General features: G+C 40.5%; 1 protein-coding gene and 1 non-coding gene across 5 annotated transcripts in view; one reads left to right on the top strand and one right to left on the bottom strand.

The window, feature by feature from the left end:
* The window catches only part of PCDH11X (protocadherin 11 X-linked), a 1,108,633-nt gene that overhangs the window by 862,882 nt on the left and 230,797 nt on the right, over nucleotides 1-14,954 (bottom strand). The window lies entirely within an intron of this gene.
* Nucleotides 233-370, top strand: LOC114813064. The gene has a single exon (XR_003760676.1). It is a non-coding gene; the product is annotated as a small nucleolar RNA SNORA7 (small nucleolar RNA).

Below are 14,954 nucleotides of genomic sequence, written 5' to 3'. Positions count from 1 at the left end.
CGTCTTCCCAGATGATTCTTAAGGAGTATTATCACCATTAGCAGCTGCACAGCAAGAGGAATGATTGAGAGCCTGCCATTTATGAATATTACACCACCTGCTTGGGATTGTACAGTGGACATAAAAGTCCAGATCCCTGACCTCAAGGAACTTCCAGTCGAGTAACGGGAACAAGTAATCACCGAATAGCGAAAATAAAGAAGATAAATATAGCATTTTGGGTCACCTATTGCCCTTCTCAGCATCACACCTGGAGAGTTTCCAGCCTTCTACCAGTCTTGGCTATGGGAGGGAGAGTCAAGCAGAGGCCTGTCCATTCCATTCTTGGCTTGGCCAGTGGCTAGAGAGTGGAAAGCAATCTGCTGCAAGTCAAAACTCACCCATGCTGGGCAGCAGCGGCAAGGGAGAGAATCAAGGGTGGAGGCTAGATTTTACTAGAATTTAGGTTAGAGAGCGGGGGATTCTGCGAGAGATGTGTCCACGGTGTCGCTATGGGTCGGAAACCATTCGACAGCACGAGATAAGTTGCCTTATAGAGAAGTAGCGTGGACTTCAGTGGATAGAGTACGGGACTGGGAGTCAGAAAGGCCTAGGTTCTAATCCCGGCTCGGTCACTTGTCTGCTGTGAAACCGTGGGCAAGTAACCTTGTTTTCTCTTTGCCTCAGTTACCTCATCTCTAAAATGGGGATAAAAACTGTGAGAAATTGAAATCTACCGAACAGTGCCTGAGCACACAGTAAGCTCTAAATAAAGACCATATTCATATAGACAATAGCATAAATACGAATGATGTAAATGTAAAGCTGGATGATAGAAAGTATGCAAATCTGGGAGGTTTCTAGGAAGATTGACCAAAATACACTATATCTTCCAGTCTATTCTGTGGAATTTTCATTGAGAATTGAGACACGGTTGGCAAGAAACAATGACTCTTTTCTGCCCGATACTAAAAGGCCAATTTGTATCACCTGTTCATGTTAAAACACTCTGCCTCACACTCAGTATCATATGGTAGCTTAGCTTCTCAATGTGGAATGTAAATGAGAAGAAAGTTACTTAAAGATTGAGAGGTTTATGCATAGGCTTATCTACATGTGGAGAGGCGAGAGAGAGTGAGCAAGAGAGAGAAGGAGCAGAGAGAAGGGAGGAGACACACATTCATGTTTGTAGATAATGCCCGTTTAATGAGATCCTATCCATGCCGAGGACTGAGGCAGTAAAGACTGATGTGTGATTGGCAATCCATTCCGCACCGTCTGTGTGCGGGTAATTATAGTACTTTGCCGCACTGATGTGCTTGCAATTTGCAGCACTTATCACTGTTTTCAAAACTGCCTCTTGGTATTACGACCTTCCTGAAGGCCTGGATCAAGGAGAATAATTCCTCGCCTGAATACCGTATACTAGTGAGGTCCGCCTGCCACTCTCTCTCTGAATCGTAAGCTGCCCACGCTGCTTGGTTCGAGACTGTGCTTCGCTATGTCTTTAAAGCATTCGCTCTGCCTCCCTTCTCCATTTTGGCTCACCGTTTCCCTCAAGTGTCTCACCCAGTGCAACTCTGTGGCAAGAGAAAGTGCTTCAGAGCTGATTTTACAGCAGCCACGTAAAACACTACAGTCCATCGGTGTTCTGTTGCCTTTCCATCTGATATGAAGCTTGATGTCCCATCATCGCCACCACCTCCCTGTTTCCTGGAGGACCCGGGTTTACTGCTGGATTCAGGTTTCTACTTCATCTATCAGTAAACATCCTATGTAAGAATCTTGTTCTCAAAGATGGTGAATGCGGCGGAGTCTCCAAAGACTTGGGGCAATTCTACAGTGAAAAGGTGACACATCATACATCACCATCACTACAATCTATGACCTAGCTCAGGGTCTCAGTCCTAAATTCACGTGACCGAGGTTAGGCTGTTGAACTTGATGGGAGACTACAAATTTTGGAGACATGCCCAATCATGGACCACCTCTCTCCTGTTAGATTTTAAGATACATTTGGGATGGGGACATGCCACTTCTCTGTTCTGTACTTCCCAAGGGAAGCTGTATGGCTTAGTGGGAAAGGGCCAAGGCCTGGGAGTCAGAGGACCTGAGTTCTAATTTCAGTTCTGGCCCTTTACCTGTTGTGTGACCTTGGGCAAGGCACTTGATCTCTGTGTGGCTCAGCTCCTTTATCTGCAAGGTGGGGAATAAATTCCTGTTCTCTCTCTTACTTGGACTGTGGAATAGGGACTGTGTCCAACTTGATTATATTGTATATACCCAAATGTCTAATATGGGCCTTGGCATATAGCAAGCACTTAAATACTATCATTATCATTAATAATATCACATTAATCGTTAACTATGATTATTATAATGATGATTACCAAGCATTCAGTATGTACAATCCATTGCACCCAATGGTCATTTAACAAATAATAATAATAATAATAATAATAATAATGTTGGTATTTGTTAAGTGCTTACTATGTGCCGAGCACTGTTCTAAGCACTGGGGTAGACACAAGGGAATCAGGTTGTCCCACGTGGGGCTCACAGTCTTAATCCCCATTTTACAGATGAGGTAACTGAGGCACCGAGAAGTTAAGTGACTCGCCCAAAGTCACACAGCTGACAAGTGGCATAGCCAGGATTCGAACCCATGACCTCTGACTCCAAAGCCCGTGCTCTTTCCACTGAGCCACGCTGCTTCTCTACTCTTAGCAATCAGTGGTATCTATTGAGTGCTTACTGTTCGCAGACCGCTGTACTCAGCCAAATCGGCAGGCCTGATAGACATGATCTCAGGCCACAAGCCGATTGTAGTCTATAGAAGAGTTTATGGTCTACTGCTCACAGTGCTTTGCACCCAGTAAGTGCTCAATAGATATGATTGAATGAACAAACTACTCTTCATAGATGGATCAATTTAGCTGCACTTGAGCTTCTGGGATATCAATAGAGAGTTTCCTTCGGATGTCTTTGTTCTTCATGAACTGGACATTGAGATGTCCTGATGGTTTGGATATGCTATATTAGATGGTCTAAGAAATGCTAATTCCAATCTGAAGACCTCTTGGACAAAAATGATATGGAATTGTAACAAACAACAACAACAACAAAAATCCAACCATGGAATTAAAACTGTTTATTTCAGTTTGCAAACATATCTGTTTGTGCCATTTTAATGCTATACTACATTTTCTTTGGAAAATATGCTGTTTGAATTGATAACAGCTTTCTTTCTCCCTAAAATATTTGTTTTAAATATTTGTTGCTGAATCTCTTCTGTCATTTGCTGCAGTATGCTATATTGAAGTGTTATGGAACAACAAAAAAACAGATAAAAAAGGAAAATAGAATCACTGCCATACAAAACTAATTTGACAGGCTATTTTAAACTCCTATTTATTCAAAAAGTGCAGCATAATTCCATAGCTACGTTTACAAAATAAACCTAAACCTTATATGTGTAGGATGTTTTAACACTTCAGGGTTAATATTTCAGCAAAGAGACTTTCTTTTAAACCGATTTTCATGCTGAAAATGTTATGGCCAGAAGTTCAGGTTTTCATATCTCCAGAATCATCATCATAGTTTAATTGCTGGCATAAATTATTTATTTTAAATTCTAAATTGGTTTAGAAAGGGGTAAGCAACATTTTGAGAATGATTAGAAAAAGTTGATTTTATGGGATCATATTTTTGGGTGTGATGACCTGAAATGTCTATACTGTTAATGAGGATGGTTGTACATTTTCTCTGAGTTGAATTTCACAATTAAAAGGGGTTTCTAAAGAGCAACACTTTTCATGTACTTCTCAAAACACTTTATTTGCTGCTTCTGGGAGATTTTGAAATGACTAAGGCATATTCTTTCCACATTGTCAAGCCATAAACCCTGTGACCACCTGATGACTGAAAATGTATTCCTTTAGCAGAAATAAGACTCGTCTCCTTACTCTGATCAAGAGCAGGCTATTAGGAAGCTTTTTGAGGAAGAGAAGCATTATACAGTTCAGAAAAATCTTTGGAATTCCTAGCCTCTCTAACCCTTGTGGGTTTCTTTTATGGGTAATGGCTAGGAATAAAGAAAATAGATTGTTGGGGAAAAACAAGCTCTTCACTCTGCAGCCCGAGACTTTTGAGATTTTTCTCATTATATGTGTTATATTAAGAAGCAATGGTAAGAATATTTGAAGGTGCAAATCAGTTTAGATGTGATCTCACCACCTTTGCAACCGCTGATGAGCTCAAAATTTGCAGCTTAAAGAAATTGAGAGCACAAATAGGTAATCAAAGTCTTGATAACCAAGTGTTTTTTTTTTTTTTTGAAAAGGTAACCTTAAGGTAAAGAAAAAACTACAGCATGCATCCGTGAATGGCTCACATAGAGAACATTTGAAGTTGTGGGAATAATGTCTGGCTCTGGGTTGAATCAGAATTGGTGTAAATTTTAAAAAAGAATGTTGTCCGGATGATGTATATCACTTAAAGCTGACATTAGAGAAACAGCGCGGCTCAGTGCAAAGGGCCTGGGCTTGGGAGACAGAGGTCATGGGTTTGATTCCCGGCTCTGCCACTTGTCAGCTGTGTGACTGTGGTCAAGTCACTTAACTTCTCTGTGCCTCAGTGACCTCATCTGTAAAATGGGGATGAAGACTGTGAGCCTCATGTAGGACAACCTGATGACGTATCTCCCCTAGCACTTAGAACAGTGCTCTCCACATAGTAAGCACTTAGCAAATACCAACATTATTATTATTATTATTATTATTATTATGTTTTCCCTTGTTCGCATGGGACATCCCTGTTACATCATAGAATTGGCAATCTCATTTCCAAATCCAGAAATCTAGTCTACCCACTCTCTTCAGTAAGAATCCCACCCCAGTGCAAGTTGACCTGATGAACTATCTTAAAGCACGTTAACTGACCTTGTCCCGTCTGGCCAGCGAGGTCTTATTTAACCTTAATATTTCCCAGCCAGTTCTGTCATACCCTTAATTATGATTGTATTTAAGTTTGTCAGCAAATGAGGTGCTCTGATACAAATTCAAGTAATTAGCATTGCATTAACAAGTAACCTTGACTTGAATGCAGCAAGTATATGTCCAGGTTTTTGATCTCTGAGACCATAACCATTATGTGAATTGTTTACGATGAAGCACCCAGAAGAGTAATTGGGGAATAAAAAATAAAGAGCAATCTAGCTTCATTTTTAGGAATTACAGCTATCATCCGATGCATGAAGGAATTCCTCCTTAATAAATGTCATTTCCTTTCATTTAAGCATGCTCTGGGTAATTTTGATGGTTGGAAGACACAGATCCTGTGGTGCTAACAGGGTCTAATTGTTGGCCTTGGTAATAATAATTCATAATAATAATATTACATTCAATATGTTAAGCTTGGGGGTTGATCAGAATCATTTTGGAGACAGAACAATAATAATAGTAGAACTTGTTGAGTGTTTACTACATGCTAATCACGGGGACAAGGAGTGGGGTTGATGCAAGATAATCAGACAAAACACAGTAACTGTCCCACAAGGGGCTCACGGTTTAAGATGGATGGAGGAGAGAACTAGACTGTGAGCCCACTGTGGGCAGGGATTGTCTCTGTTGCTGAATTGTACTTCCCCAGTGCTTAGTACAGGGCTCTGCACACAGTCAGTGCTCAATAAATATGATTGAATGAATGAATTTTATAGAGGATGAAACCAAGGTACAGAGCAGGCGAGTGACTTTGCCCGATGTCATGCAGAAGGCAAACCGTGCAGCTGGGAATTCATTTTGTGACTCTGGACGCCCAGTCCTGTTCTCTTTCCACTAGGCCATGATGGCCTGGGTTTTCTACCATGAGAAATTTGAATTTCTGCCTCCCGAGATATGAAAAAGTTGAGTATGAATATTTAGACTTTTTAATACTTCCAGTCAAGGAGTGTGGTCACACATCCCCAGGTTCACTGAAAGATGGCTACGGTGAAGGAACTTTTCTTTCTAAGTTTTTTTTTTTTTTTTTAATCCATGTCTTGGTGATTTTTAAACTCGATATTCATGATCATTTTTATTTTTGAGAAGCTGTAAATTAGCAGTTCATGTATTAGGCTCCATTTCTATCGATAATGAAGTATTCAACCATGACTTGTGAACTTAAACCTTGAGACGATGCACAATGTAAAGAAAAAACGAACCCAAAACTGGACAATCGACCGAGGCATCACTGATTATTCTGAATAGTTATTATTTGGGAAATGAGGCAAGATTGACCCTATCTACAAAGGTTGGGTGCTTTCTCTGAAAACAAAAATGTACTTTTGACATCTTTGACCTTTGTGGATCCTGTGCTAATCGAGGAAAAGCCTTGCCATGCTTTATTATTCAGCCATGTACCGTTGCATTCGAGGAGCAGAAGCAGCCGTAGTAATAAGAAGAAGAAGAATGATGGTATTTATTAAGTGCTTACTGTGTGCTGAGCACTGTGCTAAGCGCTGGGGGGATACAAGGTGATCAGGTTGTCCCACAGGGGTCCACAGTCTTAATCCCCATTTTACAGATGAGGGAACTGAGTCCCAGAGAAGTGAAGTGACTTGCCCAAAGTCACACAGCTGACAGGTGGCGGAGCTGGGATTAGAACACATGGCCCCCGATTCCCAATCCCGTGTTCTTTGCATTGAGCTACACTGCTTATAATGGGAGTACTAGTAGTAATGATAATTATGGTATTGGTTAAATGTTTACTAAGTTTTGAGCACTGTTCTAAACGCTGGGGTAAATACAAGGTAATCAGGTTGCCCCACGTGAGGTTCACAGCTTAATCCCCATTTTACAGATGATGTAACTGAGGCACAGAGAAGTTAAATGACTTGTCCAAGGTCGCACAGCAGACAAGTGTCAGAGCCGGGATTAGAACCCATGTCCTCTGACTCCCAAGCCCGTGCTTTTCCACTGATACTTGCCACGAAGTACTTCTGGAGCATCTTCTGTGTACCAGGGGAAGTAAAACAGAAGTAATAATGATGATAATGTTGGTATTTGTTAAGCGCTTACTATGTGCCGAGCACTGTTCTAAGCGCTGGGGTAGACACAAGGGAATCAGGTTGTCCCACGTGGGGCTCACTGTCTTAATCCCCATTTTACAGATGAGGGAACTGCGGCACAGAGAAGCTAAGTGACTTGCCCACAGTCACACAGCTGATAAGTGGCAGAACTGGGATTCAAACTCATGACCTCTGACCCCTGACTCCAAAGCCCGTGCTCTTTCCACTGAGCCACGCTGCTTCTCTGTACAAGTACAAGGCATGTTCTCTACCCAGTTGACACTCTAATGGAGCAGGCAAAAAGGGTACCTTTTCTTTTGAGATCACATGTTCCCACACCAGAGAAAAAAATAATATCCTTATTTCTTTCTTTTTTCTAGTTTCAAGAGCGAGAAACGAAACTAAGCACCTCTCTGCACATATGAACAAACGTACTCAATTTCTGGTTTCACCTTCCCACAGAGAAAGGGGGTGGCTCTTTGCAACCCATCTCCACTACCAGAAAAACAAATCAAGAAGAGGAAGATACTCTCCCCTTAAACTGAACAAAAATCCTAAGTGGCCCAATTTTAGAAAAGACAGCAGGGTAACTCAGCATCCCCCAGGTGACTGAAGAGCCTTTTAAGGGTGGCACTATAGTAGTATTAATACTCGTACTAGGAATAGCTTTCTAGTACTCATTTATTTGGAGAAGCAGCATGGCTTTAAAGCACAGGGCTGGGAGTCAGAGGACGTGGGTTTAAATCTCGGCTCTTTTCCGCTTGTCGGCCTGTTGTGTGACCTTAGGCAAGGCACTGGATTTTGCTGACTCTCAATCTCACTCTGTTTACCTGTAAAATGGGGACTCAAGCAAGTCGTTGAATTTTTCTGAGTTTCACTTTCCTTATCTGTACAATGGGGACTCAAGATCGATTCTACTTCCCACTTAGATTGTGAGCCCTGCTTGGGCCAGGGACCGCGTCCAACCTGATTTTTCTGTAACTACCTCAGTACTCAGAATGGTGCTTGGCACATGGTAAACATTTAAAAGATATCACAGTTGTTGTCGGTGACCTTGGGCAAGTCACTTAACTTCTCGGTGCCTCACTTTCCTCATCTGTAAAAAAATGGATTCTCAAACGTGTTCTTTCTGTGATCGTGAAATCCACGTGGGTCGGAACCGTGACTCACCTGGATTACCCCAGTGGCTAGTACGGTGCCTGATACGAGACAAGTGCCTAACAAAAAGCACAAGTATTATCATTACTATTATTTTTATGTTCTTGCTGTGGGTAGAGCACTGTACTAAACTCTGGGAAGGCATACATATGTGGAGATTAGACACGGTTTCTCCCCCTTAGGGAATGGATTCACAGTTTCAGCCCCAAAGGAGGAATTTGAAAAGGGAGTCTTAGAAATTGTCAGCCTCTCTCCCTCTCTGTGGAGTCAGAACCAATAGAAAGCAATCCACGTACACACACACATACAAAAAAATACAAAAAAATAAAAATCCTGCTGCATCCAGACACATCAAGATGCTTCCCAATGATGAGAACAGAAAGGAGGGAGGCATTTTTTTTCCACAGGTCTAATTGATTATAAATGAACATCGTATGTGAGCAAAATCAGGCCACCGGTTGAAGGACAGACTAGCAGGACAGGTGATATCATTCAGGCAAACACGCTGTCTTGCTAGCCCTGCAAGGATAGCCTCAGAGAACAAGGGCTAGCCACGGAATCGGGGGTGTTATCATCTGCCCAGTCGTGAGTTGGTCTGTCCCTTGCCTAGGTCTGATATGGCAGTGGGCATCTCTATGTCTGGTATTTATCATTTAGCTGTCCAGCTTCCCATTCCAAACTGAATATTTCAGTTTCTCATTTGCAAGTTTGATATTGCTATTTTAATGCGAGTCACTGAGAGTTTATGCCCAAAGGGTTAATGACTCGCTCTGGCTTGCCAAAGGCCCAGCACCATTCTGAGAATTAGTATGTAATCAAATTTCCTGGATTCCAAATATGTTGGGCGAAGAACATGCTGTGTCAGAATCCACTTTTATTTAGTGGCCACGAGATGACATTGATTACACTCATATTTGGGCCCAATGTGGTATTTTATTGACCCAAAAGAGTGCATTTCACATAGCATGGAAAGAATATTATTCACTTGGAATTACTGCAGTATCTGCATCTCACAAATTGGTCATCATGTCATTTTTTAAGAAATATTTAAGCACTAAAGAAAGAACATTATATGGGACTTTTCTATTTCTGCTTCGCATAGGAGCCCTCTGGGACTCCAAAGCAGAAGTGCGTCAGGAGCTTCACCCTCTTTAACTATGTATTGGGTCTTTAGAGATGAATAAGAGCAATTACCCTTGACTTGACATGTGTCTCAAATGTAGACACAGAGAGAACCACTTCTCAAGGATTTCTTGCATTGATTTTCCTCCAAGGGAAAACTCAACATCATCATTATTACCATTGTGATTATTGTCATCTCGCACTTCGGTGGAATTGTGATTGTGATGCTACTTGACAGATTCTGGGCAACACCTGGAGCTGTACCCTTTCAGAGACAATAGTCGGGGAGAGAATTTCACATGCATGGGTCCAGCCATGGTCTCTGGCAGGCTTAAGTGATGTCAAGAGATCTCCAGTAGCCAGAGGAATGACAACAGGTGTCTAGTTTGGCTTCTCTAATCACCACAAGGCAGTGTGTAATGTTATGTTCTTTGTGCTTGGGGTTTACTGACTTCAGGTCAACCGAGATTAAATGTGTGATTCTATTTCAAATACTTCACATTACCAGTACATCACATTACTCAGAAAAAAATCACAAAAAAACACTGGGCATTTGGTACTGTCTACCTCTTGATTAAGGAAAAGAAACATTTAACACGTGTTCAAAAATCATATATGCCAGTGATATTTTATTGGGATTAAATCTAGCAATCAATGGTATTTGTTGAACATTTATTGAGTGCACAGCAGTTTACTAAAAATACTTAGGAGCGTATGGTTGTGTGTTGTTGGCTGTGTCATAATCACTATCTTCAAGGAATTTACAATCTAATGGAAGCGGTTGCTGTCTAGCAGATAATTTTCAAAGGGATTGATTAGAGTGATTGTCTGCTCTCAGTAGTAGTAAGGGTAGTTATTAAATGCTTACTCTATGCAGAAACCAGACTGTAAACCCTATGTGAGCAGGGAATGTGTCTATCAACTCCGTTATCCTGTACTCTCCCAACAACTTAGTACAGTGTTCTGAACAAAGAATACCACTTATTAAATGCCATTAACGAATTTATCCATTGCAGAACACTATGTCAAGTGCAGGGGGACACAGAGAAGTGAAAGGAGCTCACAATCTAAGAATGAAGGAAGAGAGGAGAGACAGGCCACAGACACAAAGCCAGGAAGCAGCATGACCTAGTAGGACGTGGGAGTCAGAGTGGCTTCTAATTCTAGATCTTCCACTTACCTGCTGTGTAAGCCTTGGGCAAGTCAGTTAACTCCCCTGTCCCTCAGTTTCCTCATCTATAAAATGGGGATTCAATAGTTGTTTTTCCTCCTACCCGGTCTCTGTTAGCCACAGAGATCGGGTCCAATCTGACTATCTTAATCTCTACTCCAGTGCTTTAGAGAGTGTTCTGCATTCAGCAAGTGCCTAACACATTTTATTATTAAAACCCAGGTATTTTGATTAAGAGCTAGTCTCTCATGCCACAGAGAGGGGGCTGCTCTACTCTGTGTGCGTGTGTGTGTGTTGTGTAGAGGATGAAAAGAAACTGCAAAGTCACTCTTTAACTCCCTCCTTCTCTCTGATGCTTTAACACCTTAAATAAGGTACTTAATCAATGATAATTATTGAGCATTTACTGGGTGAAAAGCACTGTGTTAAGAACTTGGAAGTGTCCAATAGGATTTGTCTCTGCGATCCCGGCCCTTAAGCAATTTACAATGTAGTGAGAAAGGCAGACACTACAATGAATTACCCTTATGACTTTACTCTTACAAAAGGACAAAACCTATAAGCGCCAATGCTCGTCTATTTAGAATTAATTTCTCGTGGTTCCAAAAAAGAAATGTGATTGATTCCTGCAAAACAGTAGACAGAGACAGAGAGGCCGATGCACCACTCTGCCTATTAGATATTTAAATAGGAAATAGCGAACTTCACACTTTGTAAAAAGGAAATCTGACCTGACGCAGTGAGGGAGAAGTCATCCTATACTCCGAAGCTGTTGTGGGGGAAAAGCCAAAGAACTCAGAATCTGACTCCAAAAGTGACATTTACATACAGTATGTCCATTGTTGGTGTGTCCATATTATGCAGTAGAGGTCAACTATATAAAATGTTTTTCCATCAACATCTCAAGGGTGCTGAGTGAATATGAATATCTGAAACCTAATCTCTCACACCACTTTGTTTTAAATGACTTCCTACTCTCCTGGAACAGCAGTTGAGATGTGTCAATGAAGGGTGATGTGTGGGAAAATAGGAGCTAATGAATTGTAAACATGCATAATTTATGTAGAAATGATCCAGAAAGTGGCTCTCTATGGTCTCCCACCCAAGTTACTGTACCGCCGAGAGAAAGTGGCCAGATAAATATAAATATATTGAATCATGTGCAGTGAAACCTAAGGCAAACACCTATTTAACTCAGCTTTTTCTTGAAAATAAAAGTTGTAGATGCTGACTTTAAAGCAAAGCAATGTGGAGTTCATCCGGGAAATAGGAAAAAAAAGAAAGTCACAGCAAGAGTGACAAATTTAGTCTTGACAGAGGAAAATGAAACACATTAATTAAATATGCACAATGGCCAAATAAGACCTCAAAATTTTATTGAGTGGTAGAGAATTTAGTATTTCTTGTGTATGAAAGTGAATATTCCCTATAAAAGTAACTTAGAGTGGAAAAAATTTACATTATATGCGAACAAGTAACCCTCAAAATGTCCCAGAACAGTGAATAATTCCTAAATTATGCCTTGAATTACACTGGATACCAGAAAACAGCAGCATGAAGCAGGGTGGCTTTAGTGGAAAGAGCACTAAAACAGATGGTTTGGGAGGCAGAGGTCATGGGTTCTAATCCTGACTCTGCCACTTGTCAGCTGTGTGACTTTGGTCAAGTTACTTAACTTCTCTGGGCCTCAGGTACCTCATCTGTAAAATGGGGATCAAGACTCTGAGCCCCAAGTGGGACAACCTGATAACCTTGAATCTAATGCAGCACTTAAAGAATGCTTGGCACATAGTAAGTACTTAACAAATACTATCATTATTATTATCATCATTTTAACACTGTATGGGTGGAATTGTGCACACCATGAACTTTTCTTCACGAAGCACAACAAATTGAAAATGAAAACCGTACTGCAAATCCATGACTGCCTTTTCAGCCCAAACTCTACTTATTTTAAGTGGCTCAGATATGATGCTACGACATTTTAAATTAACATTTTCTATCATGATTCAGCATCTCATATCATTGTCTATTTCACTTTTCAAAATGCTTAGTACAGTACTTTACACACAGTAGGAACTCAAATAATACTATGAAAAGTGTTCTCATTATTTTCTTCCTATTTACAAACATTTATTCTCCAACAGCCTCCCTTAAGAGCCTAAAAGATTGGTTGTTCTTCCCAAAGTAAATGTATTTGGAGTTAAGTAACAGAAATGAGGAAATTTGGCTGGATGTATCTAATGTCTATCAGTTCCGATGCAATGTATCTTTGAATAATAATAATAATAATAATAATAATAATAATGTTGGTATTTGTTAAGCGCTTACTATGTACAGAGTACTGTTCTAAGCTCTGGGGTAGACAAAGGGGAATCAGGTTGTCCCACGTGGGGCTCACAGTCTTAATCCCCATTTTACAGATGAGGTAACTGAGGCACAGAGAAGTTAAGTGACTTGCCCACAGTCACACAGCTGACAAGGGCAGAGGGAATTCAAACCCATGACCTCTGACTCCAAAGCCCGTGCTCTTTTTCACTGAGCCACGCTGCGGATTATTACTGAATAATCAGGGCAGATAGAGGTTCACACCCAGTTGATGCTCCGGAAATTCATGCTGCTGAAGTACGTGCTAATGATTCCTGAAAATCCACCTCCTGGATCAATCAATATTATAACATAAGCTTAACAAATACCAACATTATTATTCACATAGTCAAAATTACTGACCACTCTAAAGCAGTTAGCAAACATTTGCCTTGGACAATATTCCATTTCACAATTGCTCCAAAAAAAAGCCAAAAAATCTTTCCATTCACACATTTCAGGAAGTGAAATTAACAAGAACTTTTCATTTTAGGGAAACTATGTTGTCACTGGAAGACAGTTAGGAAATTTGTTCACTATATGTCAACTCATTCAGAGTCCAGGAATGTGGTCACTATTTTTGATAATGAATTGTACATCGCCTTGATTCTATTTAGTTGCCATTGTTTTTACGAGATGTTCTTCCCCTCGACTCTGTTTATTGCCATTGTTCTCGTCTGTCCGTCTCCCCCGATTAGACTGTAAGCCCGTCAAACGGCAGGGACTGTCTCGATCTGTTGCCGACTTGTTCATCCCAAGCGCTTAGTACAGTGCTCTGCACATAGTAAGCGCTCAAAAAATACTATTGAATGAATGAATATTTCAGCATTACTTTTTTTTATATTTCCTTTTTTCACATCACTGTCAGTAGTTTGCTTCTAAGTAAAAGAGGTACACCATGAATTACTATTACGGTGTGAAAAAGAAGAACACGTGTAATCGGTTGAATGTGGAATTAACCTATGCAAAAGCCAACTCTCACACCTCTGAAATAGAATAATAATAATGATGGTATTTGTTAAGCGCTTACTATGTTCCAAGCACTGTTCTAAGTGCTGGGGTTGATATGAGGTTATCGGGTTGTCCTATGTGGGCTCACAGTCTGAATCCCCATTTTCCAGATGAGGTAAATGAGGCACAGAGAAGTTAAGTGACTTGTCCAAAGTCACACAGCTAACAAGTGGTGGAGCCAGGATTAGAACCCACAACCTCTGACTCCCAAGCCCGTGCTATTTCCACTAAGCCACACTGTTCTTTGCCAGAGACATTTTCTATAATCCCTCCCCAGTATTCTAAGACCAACTCTCCCTCTTTACTGAAAATCTCTAGATTAAAGGATAGTTCATCAATTTCCAATGATAAGACACAAACTTAAATTTAAACCTAAATAATGGCATAAATTCTATGGTTCCAATGCACCTCAGTAGAAATTGTCAATTATGTCATTTGCATTATGCTTGTCTTCCCCGTCAGCTAGATGATCTAACAGAATAGCTGTGTTAAAATCCTGAAGATTTTAATTTCTGTAGATTATTCTTTTTGGTGTCTGGATTAAGGTTGAAATAGAAATCTACTAGACACCAGATTTGGTGATCTTATTTCTGAAGTAGTCTATTGCGGAATACTATAGAATCAAAAGGTAGATAAGATGTTAATGTCAAGAAAGATTTAAGAAGCTAATTCCACTTTGTAATGCCCTATCAGTGATTTAAATGTTGCTCAGCAAATGTTAAACAATGAATGTGGAATTCCAATATTTTGCCTCGCCAAAGTTTCCAGTGACTGATCAATCACTATGAAAATGAACCTGTTTCACACATCTGACTTCATCAATAATGGAAACATTTATGACAGAAGGCGCCATCATGCTGATGCAAGTGACTTGAGGCAGAAAGATAGCTTCATCAGGAAACAATTCCTGAAGAGAAGTCCATTAGAGTGTATCTTAGTGTTCTCCAGATCTTACAACTTCCGCTTCCTTTATTTTGCAGTCATGAACGGAACTAAGATTTTAAACGGATTCCTTGTATTTCCATTAGGAAACAAACCAGACCACTTAAGCAACTAAATGTTCAGGACTACGGTGGGTGGAATTATTTGCACGTAATCAAG

The sequence above is a fragment of the Ornithorhynchus anatinus genome, chromosome 6, assembly GCF_004115215.2.
Source record: "Ornithorhynchus anatinus isolate Pmale09 chromosome 6, mOrnAna1.pri.v4, whole genome shotgun sequence".
NCBI classification, from domain to species: Eukaryota; Metazoa; Chordata; class Mammalia; order Monotremata; family Ornithorhynchidae; genus Ornithorhynchus; species Ornithorhynchus anatinus.
Note: the sequence above shows the minus strand (reverse complement) of the source record. Positions and strands in the feature narration are given on the sequence as shown.